Raw genomic sequence first — 12,460 nt, forward strand, 5'->3', positions numbered from 1 at the left:
TTAATAGCATCATTAAAATTCCCATAGATTAAACCGATTAGCAGAATCACAGGTGAGAACTTTTTATTTTTATTTCATATACGTATATTTCTAACTGCTGTAATCCTAATTCTGCTAAAAGAAGAACATCTGCTAACTATTTGTCTTTGCTTGGCTGAGTTTATCCAAGTTGGTAGAGGAAGCAACAACAATAACAACACAAAACAAAACTTCGGATCTAATTCTGAAGAAAAATCAATGGTAGTGTAGAAATGTCTTTGTCTTCATAGATTATGGACTAACAAAGGAGAGATAACACTGAGCACGTCGAGGCACATATCACAGGTTTTAGGAAAACACATTTTCTTTCTAATTCAGAGAATATATAGATTTGATCTTAAATTCTTAAATAACCAAAGATTCTTTTGGTTTTAGCAGAAAGAAATTGAATTTACTAGAATAATACTGGATGTATGTATTAGTTTTCTATTGCTGCTATAACAAATTACCACAATTTTAATGGCGTAAAACAACACAAATTTATTAGCTTACAGTTCTGTAACTGTAACATCTGTCAGAAGTCAGACATGGGCTGGGTGCAGTGGCTCACACCTGTAATTCCAGCACTTTGGGAGGCCAACGCAGGCATATCACTTGAGGTCAGGAGTTTGAGACCAGCCTGGCCAAAAGTGGTGAAACCTCATCTCTACTGAAAATACAAAATTAGCCATGTGTGGCGGTGCATGCCTGTAATCCCACCTACTTGGGAGGCTGAGCCAGGAGAATCACTTGAACTCGGAGGCAGAGGTTGCTGTGAGCTGAGATTGCACTACTGCACTCCAATCTGGGTTACAGAGTGAGACTCTGTCTCAAAAAAAAAAATAAAAGAAGTCAGACATGGGTTTTGTTGGACTAAAATCAAAGTTTCAGCACACTGCATTCCTTTCTGGAGATTGTAGGGGAGAACTTTTCCTCCCCATATGATCTGTTGGAAGAATTCAGTTCCTTGCAGCTGTAGAACATGGGCCCATGTTTTCTTATTTGCTGTAAATTGAGGCCAGAGGTCACAGGATTCCTTGATCATGGCCCCTTTCCTCCATCTTCGAACAATGGTGGCTTGAATCCTTCACACATTGCATCACTCTGACCCACTCTTCTTTCACTGTCTTCCACTTTTAAGGACTCATCTTCAGTCTGAGTGTGCATATTACATATACATACATACATATATATATATATATATACACACATATATATATATATGCACACATACCTACAGAGGAATGTCAAGGAAGATGGCCAAGTAGGAAGCTCCAAGAATGGTTCTCTCTGCCTAGTCAACAATGGTATTGCCGGAACATGACTGATGTAATGAGGTTTGGAACTCTGGAGTCTCTTTGAAGGTGTCTAGCTTCCAGAAAGAGGCTTGGCTGAGATTTAAGGATTAGGACATTCAAAAGAAATTGCTTATATGAGGAAATTTAGAAAGTCAGTATGCATGTCTACGGAAAGATACACACTCAGAAAAGACCTGAGGTATCCTTAAGTTTACATCTCAGACTAATCCCCAGTATAGAATATATATATATATATATTTAAAAACAGCAAACTCTGGTAAACAGAGATAATTTGATTTCCAAAGCTACTACATTGTAAGCTCCAAATGTCCAGTTTTCAACAATGACAATAACAAAAATCACAAAGCATACAAAGAAATAGGAAATAGTTGCCTATTCAGAGTAACAAACTAAATGGACAGAAACCATACCTGAGGAAGACCAGGTGTCAGACTTACTACACAAAGACTTTAAAACAGCTGTCTTAAAGATGCTCTAAGAGCTAAAGGAAGACATGGACAAATACGTGGACAAATTCATGAAAATTAGGTATGAATGAATAGAAATATCAGTAAAGACAGAAAACAGAAATTATGGAGCTGAAAAGTACAATAACAAATACAAAATTCACTTTGGTGAAGTTCTGAAACTCTTTAGTTTCAAAAGCAGATATGAGCAGGCAGAAGAAAGAATCAGCAGACTTGAAGATAGGACAATGGAAATTACTGAGTCAGAGAAACAGAAAAAGACTGAAGAAAAGTAAACAGAGTCCAAGGGACCCATGGGATACTGTCAAGCAGACAAACATATGTGTTGTGTCAGTTCAAGAAGAAGAGAGAAAGAAAGAGATTTAAATATATAGTGGCTATAAATGTAAAACATGCTAAAGGAAGATTTTCAGGTTGAAATGAAAGGATGCTAGACAGAAACTCAAAGCCATATGAAGAAATAAAGACAGCCAATAGAGGATTTACATGGGCAATTATAAAAGTTAATATAATTGTAATTTTGTGTTGTAACTCCCCTTTTATTTTCTGATTTAAAAGACAAATACATAGAGAAACAATTTTTAGTCATTGTTTTTGATCATGTGTAATTTATGAAATCAATAACTAAAAGGTAAAGACAGAACTGTAAGCTTGTGTGAGTTCAAATTAGACTGTTATAAATATGAGATGTTAAATGTAAATCCCATGGAAACCACAAAGAAAATAGCTATAACATTTACACCAAAAGAAATGAGAAAGCAATTAAAATGTTTCACTACAAAAACTCAAACACAAAGTAAGACAGTAATGTAAAAGATGAAAACAAAAGGCAAAATGGAAAACAAATAGCAACATGGCAGAAATAAGTTTCTCCTTACTAGTGAATATTTTAAATATAAATGAATTCAATCATCAAACAAAAAGACAGAGATTGATGAAGAAATTTTTAAAAATAATTCAACTATGTGCTATCTACAAGAGACTCACTTTAGATCCAAAGACACAAAAAGGTTGAAAGTAAAAGGGTGATAGAAGATACTTCATGCAAATAGTAACCAAAAGAGAGCTGGGGAAGGGATAGAAATATTACACAAAATAGAGTTAAGTTAAAAAAAAATGTTGAAAAGAGACAAGGAAGGACATTAGATAGTAATAAAAGTTTTAATACAGCAAGGTGATGTAACAGTCATAAACATTTCCACACTTAATAACAGACCCATGAAATACATGCCACAAATATGGACAGAAGTAAAGAAAGAAATGGACGGTTCTACAGTGATAGTTGCAGGCTTCCATAATCAATAGAACAACCAGACAGAAAATCAGCAAGGAAATAGAGGACTTGAAAAACACAATAAATCAACTACATCCAACAGACATATATAAAACGTCCCACCCCACAAAAACAGAATACATATTCTTCTCAAATGCAGATGGGGCATTCTCTAGGATGGAACATATGTTAGGCTACAAAACTAGTGTCTACATTTTTAAAAGATTGATATTACTTTTATAAAAGTATCTTCTCTGAATATAGCAAGTTGAAGTTAGAAATCAGTAACAAAAAGAGAGAAAACTGAAAAATTCACAATACGTGATAATTAAACAACATGTTCTTACACAATCAATGGATCAAAGAAGATATCACAAGGGAAATTAGAAATTACTTATAGATAAGTGAAAATTTAAAACAATATACACAAATTTATGGGATGCGGTGAAAACACTGCTACGAGGGAAATTTAAAGCTGTAAATGCTTACATTAAAAAAGAAGAAAGATCTCAAATCAACAACCTAAATTTACACTTTAAGGAACTTGAAAAAGAAGAACAAACTAACCCCAAAGCTGCAGAAGGAAGGAAATCATAAAGATTAGAGCAGAGATAAATGAAATAGAGAATAGAAAAACAATAGAGAAACTCAGTGAAGCCAAAAGTTGGTTCTTCAAAAAGATCAACAAAATTGAGAAACTTTAGCAAGATTGACTAAGACAAAAAGAGAAACGACTCAGATTACTAAAATCAGAAATGAAAGTGGAGACATTACTACCAATTTTTCAGAAATATGAAGGATTATAAGAGAGTACCATGAATAATTGTATGCCAATAAATTAGATAACCTAGACAAAATGGCCAAAATTCTAGAGACACAAAATCTACCAAGACTGAGTCATAAAGAAATAAAACATATTTTGGGAGGCCGAGGCAGGCGGATCACCTGAGGTCAGGAGTTCGAGGCCAGCCTGGCCAATATGGTGAAACCTTGTCTCTACTAAAAATACAAAAATTAGCTGGGCGTGGTGGCAGTGGCCTGTAATCCCAGCTACTCTGGAGGCAGAGGCAGGAAAATTGCTTGACCCCGGGAGGCAGAGGTTGCAGAGCCGAGATCGCGCCATTGCACTCCAGCCTGAGCAACAGAACAAAAAAACTTAAATAAATAATTTCCAATCAAAGAAAAGCCTAGGGCCAGATGGATTTACTGATATATTCTACCGAATAATAAAAGCACAAAAACCACCAATCCTTCCCTGACTCTTTCAGAAAATTCAGGAGCAAGAAACATTCCTAACTCATTCGGAAGACAGCATTGCTCTGGTACCAAAACCAGGCAGGAACGTGACAAAAAAGCTATAGATGAATATCCATTGTAAACATTGATGTAAAAATCATCCAGAAAATACTACCAAACCAAATTCAGCAGCATATTGCAAGGATCATACACAGTGAGCAAATGGAACTGTGTCCTGCAATGCAAAGATGCTTCAACATATGGCAATCAATCATGTAATACATGACATTAACAGAATGAAGGAAATAGAGAATAGAAGTAAGTTTTCTTCTTCTTCATCAATAATTTCCATTGATGTAGAAAAAGCATTTGACAAAGTTTAACTCTTTTTCATGGGTAAGCAACACCTCTAATTACTCTCTCAATTCAGATTAGGGCCTCAACAAATGCATTTGGGGAGGATACAACACTTAGCCCATAGCATAGCCATAGAACTTAGGCAGGAAAAAGAAATAAAAAGCATTTAATTTGGAGAGGAATAGGTAAAATTCTTTCTACTTGTAGATGACATGATCTTATATCACATAAAACCTGAAAGATTATACACACACACACACACACACACACACAACTAATATAAAAATTCAGTAAAGTTGCAGAATGCAAAATCAACCACAAAAATTATTTGCTTTTCTAAACACAATGAACAATTCAAAATTAATACTTAAAAATTCCATTTATAATAGTGTTTAAAAAAGAATAAAATCTTTAGGAATTAACCAAAGATGTGTACACCAAAAACTATAAAGCTTTGTTGAAAATAAATTAGGGATAAATAAATGGAAAGACATCCCATATTTATGGATTGTGACTTAATATTGTTAAGGTATCAACACTACCCCCAAGTGATAATCCACAGATTTCATGACATCTCTATCAAAATCCTAACATTGTTTTATGTTGAGAAATAGAAAACTCCTACAGTTCATATAGAACTTAAGGGACCCTGAATAGTCAACAAAAACCTTAAAAAAAAGAAATATCAAGTTGGAGTATTCACACTTCTTGATTTCAAAACTTACTACAAAGCTACGGGTAATCAATACAATGTGGTAGTGACATGAAAACTGACATATAGACCCATGGAGTATAAAGAAAGCCCAGAAACAAACCCTCATACATACGGACATATGATTTTTGTCATGGATGACAAAAGCATTCAAGGGGAAAATAAATCTTTTCAACAAATGGTATTGGGACCATGAACATCCGTATTGTAAAAAAATGAAGTTGCACCCTTACCTAACACCATGGGCAAAAATTAACTCAAAATGAATCAAAGACCTAAACATAAAAGCTGAAACTATAAAATTAAGAAAACATAGGGGAAAGATTTCATGACATTGGATTTGGTAAATATTTCTTAGATATGACACCAAAATCATGGGCAACAAAAGAAAAACATAAACAAATTGTACTTCATCAAAATTAAAAAACGTTTGCCCAGAAAACACTATAACCACAGTTAAAAGGGCAACCCATTTAATGAGAGAAAATATTTGCACATCTAATGGGGTTTAATACCCAGACTATATAAAGAACATTAGCAAAAATCACACAACTCAATTTTAAAATGAGCCAAGGACTAAACAGACATTTCTCCAAAGAAGATATGCAGGTGGTTGATAAGCACGTAAAAAGATGCTCAACATCACTAATTATTAGAGAATTTCACTTGAAAACCACAAAGGAACACTATTTCCCACTCATTATGATGGCTATTATAAAAAATATAAAAGCAATAGAAAACAAAAGCAGGTGTTGACAAGGATGCAGAGAAATGGGGATTCTTGTGCATTGCCGGTGGGAATATAAAATGATGCAGCCACTGTGGGAAACAGCGTGGCAGTTCCTCAACAAATTACACTTAACATTACCATATGATACAGAAATTCTGCTTCTGTATAGATACACAAAAGGATTGGAAGCAACAACACAAACAGATATTTTTATAACCATGTTTATAGCAGTATCACTCAAAATTAGTCAAGAATAGAAGTAACCCAAAGGCACATTGATGAATAAATGAGGAAACAGAATGTGGTGTGCTCTGCATTTTGGGACCAAGTCATCCAGCAAAGCCCCACATGCACGAGTGGGCAGAGGCGGGGAGGGAGGACAAAGCACATCTCCTGGAGGGCAAGGTATTACACAAATTATTTGTAATCCTTCCATATGAAATATTTGTCTGTTCTCATCTATTTACGTATTTATTTGTTTATGCAGTTTATGTTCGTATAGACTCGTGATGTTTATTTTACACTTTGGGTTATAATTCAATCCTATGTTCTCTATTTTCTTGTTCAAATGGTTTCAGCTTTGGCTGTTGGGAGCTCTTCCAAGTTGGCTCCTGTGTCCCTTGTTCACATCCCAATTGCTTTGTTTCTTGGTACTTCTTTTCTTGCTGGCACTGCAAGACACTCCGGGTCTATCCTGTATTTTCCCTGTCAGTCCCATAGTCAGCCAATTCTTCAAGGAACCCTGGCTCCTTCTGTTGAAGAATGATTAGAAATTAAGACCTTGGTCCTGGGGGTGCCCATTGCCACTGGGGGCTCACTGACTCAAGGCCCTCTCATTGGGCAGACCTAGGATGTACATTGTATACAAACTCATGGACACATGCGGCTAAAATTATTCTATATCTATCCATCTATATTAAGCTGAGTTCATACTGATGTCTCCAACTCTAATACAGTACCACCAGTACCACAGAGTTCATTCTAGCCTTCCCAAGGAGTGATATGTTGAAATTTTTTCCTCAGAAATATCAGCTTATGAATGCAGTTTTACATTTAATTCCAGAGAGCCCTAAAACATAGCACCATGGGCAACACCTTCCAGTGGCTCCCCCATTGCAGACAGACTCCGTAGCAACTCTTTTTTTTTTTTTTTTTTTTTTTGAGACGGGATCTCACTCTGTTGCCCAGGCTGGAGTACAATGGCACAGTCTCTAGGCACTGCAGCCTCTGCCTCCTGGGTTCAAGCGATTCTCCTGCCTCAGTCACTCAAGTAGACGGGATTACAGCCATGTGCCACCATGCCCAGCTAATTTTTTGGGGTATTTTTAGTAGAGACAGGTTTTCACCATGTTGCCCAGGCTGGTCTGGAACTCCTAAGCTCAAGTGATCCATCCACCTGGGCCTCCCAAAGTGCTGGGATTACAGGCGTGAGCCATTGCACCCAGCCGACTCCATACCAACTCTTGAGTATTTTGTATTTTCTGGAGTTTACATAAATGGAATAATGTACTTGTTCACTCTTTTTGTCTGCCTGCTTTTACACAGCATAGTTATTTGGAGATTTATTCATGTTGCTGCATGCATTAATACTTAATTCATTTTTATGATAGAGCAGCATGAATACTCCTTTGTATGTGTCTGGACATACTACAATTTATTTATCCATGCGGTTGTTAATGGACATTTAAGTAGTTTCTAATTTATGGTGATTACACATAAAGTTGCCATATGTATTTATGTACACATTTTATGCTTTTGTTTCTCTTAGGTAAATAACTAGAAGTTCAATGCCTGGATCATGTAGCAGGTTTGTATTTGACTGTGTTTAACTTACATTCCCTCCAGTAATTAGTGAGAGTTCCAGCTATTCTACATCCTCACCAATACTTGGCTTGGTCAGCATCTATAATTTGAGATATCCTAATTAGTATCAAGTGGTGTCTTATTCCCCAATGACATATAATGTTGAATATCTTTTTCTGTGCTTATTTGCCATTCATATGATCGTCTTTGTTCATATGTCTGTAAAAACTTACCATTTTTAATGGTTGTTTGTTTTCTTATAAATGGACTTTAAGAGTTCTTTGTATATAGCAGATACAAGTTCTTTATCATGTATGTGATTTAAAAATATTTTCTTCTAGATGGGTGGCACATCATAATAGGAATAGAAAACAGAGATACAACTCAGTAGATCAATGGTTGATCTTGGGGTGGTCTCACAGCAGATTACGATAGGGCTGCATTCCTCATTCATTAAAAAAAAAAAGAAAAAGCAAGCCTAATGGCACCTAACAGGTTTTCAAGGCAGTGGCCCACTGAAGGCTGTAAAAAGATACGATCATTGAAATGAAGTGCAGATAAAGTCCAGGTTGTAGCAAGCCCATTTCCCAGCCTGGAACAGAAGGTTAAATGGAATATACAGGAATACTGACTTATTGACAAATTATCTGCCTTGCTGACCTAGGAACCCTTAGATGTCTTTTCTACTAAGGACAGATTTGGAAACAAAATACGGGACCAGCTGCATTGTCTTGCATTAGAAAATTATCTGGTAAGTGGAAGTCGGCTTCGGCAGATACAACACATTGTTTTCACAATTAGATCACATCAGAGCTAATTGATTATACTTGTTACTATATAGTTTGGGATAACTAGAAAGCCACCCAGAGAGGTGAGTGAATATAGATCCCTCCCTCACACTTTGTATCAGCACACATTCTGAAGAAATCAGTAATAGGTAAAAAAAAAAAAATGAAAAAAAGAAATGAGAAAAATACTAAAATCATTTAAGGAAAAATGTTTCAAAACACCCTTTGAATGAAGAATCATTGGCTATTATACAACTCAGAAAACTTTTATAAATTGAGATACATGAAAGTCAAGTATTTCTGCATGGCAAAAGCCATTATGAGCAAGTCAAGGAACAAATGGCATACTGGGAAATGAATGTTTACAAAGTACATTGGAATTAAGAAGTAACTTTTCTAGTAAATTAAGATAACGTAATTATGTTATTACAACAATAGCATAAAATAATTGTTATGTGTAACAATAATTTTAAAATAAAAAATGAGCTAAGGCTATGAGCCTTAAGTTTATAGAAAAAGGAAAAAAATGACTTAATCTTGTGAAAAGATGCTCAATTGCACTCAATAATGAAAATTCAAGAACCAAGAACATTAGCAGAGATGAAAATATTTGATAGCAAGACTTGTATTGGGAAACGTGTAGGCATAAATTCATTTAAAAAGATATAGCAATTATAAACATATATGCATAAAAACAGGGCCTCAAAATATATGAAGCAAACTAATGGAATTGAAGGGAGACAGAGTTCTATAATAATAGTTGGAGATTTTAATACCCACTTTCAGGAATAGATAGAACAACTTGGCAAAAGATAAACACAGAACTTGAACAACATAATAAACAATTAGATCTGCTCAACATGTACAGAGCATTCCACCCAATTCCACCCAACATAAACAGAATACGATTCTTCCGAAATGCTGGCGGAACATTTTCCAGGATGGATCATATGTTGAATCAAAACAAGTTTCAGCAAATTTTAAAAGAAAGTGTACAAAGTATGTCCTTCAACCAGGAACAGAAACTAGGAACAGAAGGAAAAATGAAAAAGTCACAAATATGTGGACATTAGATTACATGCTTTTAAACAACCAATGATCAAAGAAATAATCACAAGAGAAATTAGCAAATATACTGAGATGATTAAAAACTTAAGTATTACATACAAAAACTTATGAATGCAACAAAAGCAATGCTTACAAGGAAATCTACAGCTGTAAATGTTTACCTTTTTTGTTTGTTTGTTTGTTTGTTTATTTTGAGATGGAGTCTCACTCTGTCACCCAGGCTGGAGTGCAGTGGTGTGATCTCGGCTCACTGTAACCTCTGCCTCTTGGGTTCAAGCAATTCTCCTACCTCAGCCTTCTAAGTAGCTGGGATCACAGGTGGACGTCACCACGCCCAGCTAATTTTTGCATTTTTAGTAGAGACAGGATGTCACCATGTTGGCCAGGCTGGTCATGAACTCCTGACCTCAAGTGATCCTCCCGCCTCAGCCTCCCAAAGTGCTGGGATTACAGGTGTGAGCCACCGTGCCTGGCCAATGCCTACCTTTAAAAGGAAGAAAGATTTCAAATCAATAAACCTAACTTTACACCTTGAGGATCTAAAGAAGAGGAAAACTAAACTTCTTTCTGTAAAGTTGGAAGGAAATAAAGATTAGAATGGAGATAAATATAACTGAGAATGAGAAAAATAAGCTGGGCACGGTGGCTTACGCCTGTAGTCCCAGCACTTTGGGAGGCCAAGGCGGGTGGATCACAAAGTCAAGAAATGGAGACCATCCTGGCCAACATGGTGAAACCCTGTCTCTACTAAAAATATAAAAGTTAGCTGGGTGTGGTGGTGCACACCTGTAGTCCCAGCTACTTAGGAGGCCGAGGCAGGAGAATCGCTTGAACCCAGGAGGCAGAGGTTGCAGTGAGCCAAGATCGCGCCTTTGCACTCCAGCCTGGTGACAGAGCGAGTCTGTTTCAAAACAAAAAATAAAAAATAGAGACTCAATAAACCCAAATGCTGGCTTGTTTAAAAAGTGCAAAAAAATTGGCAAGTCTTCAGCTAAAGTAGCAAACCAAAAAGAGAGAAGACGCACATAACTAAAATCAGAAATCAAAGTGGAGGCATTTGCACAGATTTTACAGAAATAAAAATTATAAGAGAATCCCATGAACAACTGTATGCCAAAAAATTAGATAACCTAGATGAAATTGATGAATTTCTGGAAACACACAAATTACCTGAAGTGACTCATGAAGAAATAGAAAATCTCAACAAACATAAAACAGGAGATTGAACCAGTAATCAAAACCTCCTAACAAAGATATGTCCAAGACCAGATGGCTTCACTGGTAAATTATACTAAACATTTAAAAAATTAACACCAATTCTCTATAAACTCTTCCTCCCATCCTTGAAATAGAGGAGGGAATACTTTTTATGGGAACTCATATTATAAGGCCATCATCATAACCCAGATGTCAAACTAGAAAAAGACATCAGAAGAAAAGTATAGACCAATATCCCATATGAATAGAGATGCAAAAACTTCAACAAAATACCAGCAAACCAAATCAAATGACACATTAAAAGAATTATACACCATGACTCAGTAGGATTTAACCCAGGATGCAAAGGTGGCTCAAAATTTTTTTTAAAATCAGTGTAACAGATCAATTAAATTAATAGAACAAAGGGAAAAGATGCATACTCATCTCAATTGATGCAGAAAAGGCATTTTCAATCCCCTTTCTTGATTTTTTTAAGCCCAGAAAACTAGGAATAGAAAGGAGCTGCCTAAATATGATAAAAGGCAATTATAAAAACCCACAGCTGACACCATACTCAATAGTGAAGCTTTCTCCTTTAAGATTTTTTAAATTTCCTCCTAACAAGACACGGATGCCCACTTTCATTCCTTCTATTCAACATTATAAGTTCTAGCCAGAAAAATTAAACAAGAAAAAGAAAGAAAAGGCATTCAAATGAAAAAGGAAAAAGTAGTACTATCTCTATTTGTGAGGACATGATCCTATATATAGAAAATTCTAAAGAGTCGACAGGAATACAAATCCAGCAAAATTACAGGCTACAAGACTAACACAAAAAATTTAGTTTGTGTTATACCAGAAATATATATATATACATATACACACATATATACAGTATATAATATACTATATGCCAGCAATTAACCATCAAAAAAGAAAATTGAAATAAAGCAATTCCATTTATAACAACTTCTAAAAGAATAAACACCTAGAGATAAATTTAACTAAGGGGGTGAAAGAATTGTACAGTGAAAACTGTAAAACTTTGCTGTAGGAAATTGAAGACAAATTAAAGAAATAAATGGAAAGACATTTTGTGTTCACAGATTAGAAGACTTAATACTGTTAAGATGTTAATACTACCTGAAGCAATACACAGATTCAATAAAATCCCTTTCAAAATTCCAACAGCTGTTGCTGCAGAAATGAAAAAGTCAATCCTCAAATTCATAGGCAATTGCAAGGGCCCTGGAATAGTCAAAACAATCTTTAAAAAGAAAAACAAATTTGGAGGAGTCACACTTCCTGATTTCAAAGCTCACAAAGTTACAAAAAGCAAAACAATGTGGTACTGGCCTAGGTATAAACATATAAACCAATGTAATAGAATGAGAGTTCAGAAATAAACCCAGGTATCTATAAGCCATTTTATTTTATTTTATTTTATTTTATTTTATTTTATTTTATTTTATTTATTTTTGAGACCAAG

The sequence above is a fragment of the Macaca mulatta genome, chromosome 4 (assembly GCF_049350105.2).
Source record: "Macaca mulatta isolate MMU2019108-1 chromosome 4, T2T-MMU8v2.0, whole genome shotgun sequence".
NCBI classification, from domain to species: Eukaryota; Metazoa; Chordata; class Mammalia; order Primates; family Cercopithecidae; genus Macaca; species Macaca mulatta.